The sequence below is a fragment of the Petaurus breviceps genome, unplaced genomic scaffold (genome assembly GCF_028583685.1).
Source record: "Petaurus breviceps papuanus isolate PSGF00001 unplaced genomic scaffold, PetGlider_PUasm1.0 90895, whole genome shotgun sequence".
Taxonomy (NCBI): Eukaryota; Metazoa; Chordata; class Mammalia; order Diprotodontia; family Petauridae; genus Petaurus; species Petaurus breviceps.
The window spans coordinates 7,202,740-7,203,808 of NW_027187372.1; the positions used below are offsets into that span (position 1 = coordinate 7,202,740).

Consider the following 1,069-nt stretch of genomic DNA (forward strand, 5'->3'; position numbering starts at 1 on the left):
ATAAAAATAGAGGAAGCAAGTGCTACTGAAAGAAACTCAGTGATATAAAAATTTGTTTATATATATTTTATATTTCTGTGGGTTTTTTTTTTTTTTTTTTGCATTACTTCAATATCTTTTCCGGGCTCATGGGTTTCACATTTTTAGATTGCTTTTATAATTTCCTGCTTTTCCCCACTTTCCTTCTTCAATTCCACCTTAAAACATCTGCACAGCCGGCTAGACCAGCCCACAATCTAGCCCCTCCCACTTACAATTTTTTTTAAAACTTGCCCATATCCAGGCGCTGAAAAAGGAGCCTTGCAGAAAGCTAGAGGAATAGACCGGTCTGAAGATTTCTAGTATACATTCAGAAATGTAAGCAACATACTTACTCTTCCTTTTTTATTTTTAAGAAAACAATTCCATTAGTTGCTTGTTTGTTAAGTTTATCAGGATAGAAAACCGTGGAAGAAGGCAAAAAAAAAAAAAAAAAGCACAGGTTTTTCAGAGCCTACATGTGACTTGGCTTTTGAAAGGGGAAGCAGAGTCCTGAGAATGCCTGTTTCTTTTTAGCAGATGTGTATAGTTTTACGGGGTCTAAGAGAAGGAAAATGTTCAGAAAAGGTGCTTTGCCTAGCTTAGAACCTTGAAAGAAGATTTTAAAGAGCAGTTAAGGTAGTGCTGCTCCCACTTCCACGTGATTGTGTAGCCCAATGATTGTTGTTCCTTAAACTTTAACAATGTGACTACTTGACAGCTCAGAGACTCTTGGGAAGAGATGGATTAGACTCTCTTACTTGATTCTCTCTGGAGTTTTATTTTTCTTTTACCCATTTACTTCTAATTTCTTTCTTTCCTCCTTCCCTCCCCCTTTCTCTTTCTTTCTTACTTCCCTTCCTTTTCTTCCTCCCACTTTCCTTCCTTCCTTCCTTCCTTCCTTCCTTCCTTCCTTTCTTTCTTTCTTTCTTTCTTTCTTTCTTTCTTTCTTTCTTTCTTTCTTTCTTTCTTTCTTTCTTTCTTCCTTCCTTTCTTTCTTTCTTTCTTTCTTTCTTTCTTTCTTTCTTTCTTTCTTTCTTTCTTTCTTTCA

At 35.9% G+C, this 1,069-nt stretch overlaps 1 protein-coding gene across 1 annotated transcript in view; it reads left to right on the forward strand.

The window, feature by feature from the left end:
* The first annotated feature begins 248 nt into the window (after positions 1–248).
* Positions 249–1,069, forward strand: part of PLA2G4A (phospholipase A2 group IVA) — a 179,428-nt gene continuing 178,607 nt past the window's right edge. Inside the window, exon 1 of the mRNA XM_069074439.1 lies at positions 249–357. The gene's annotated coding sequence lies outside the window, so the exon portion shown is untranslated. The remainder of the gene's footprint in view (positions 358–1,069) is intronic.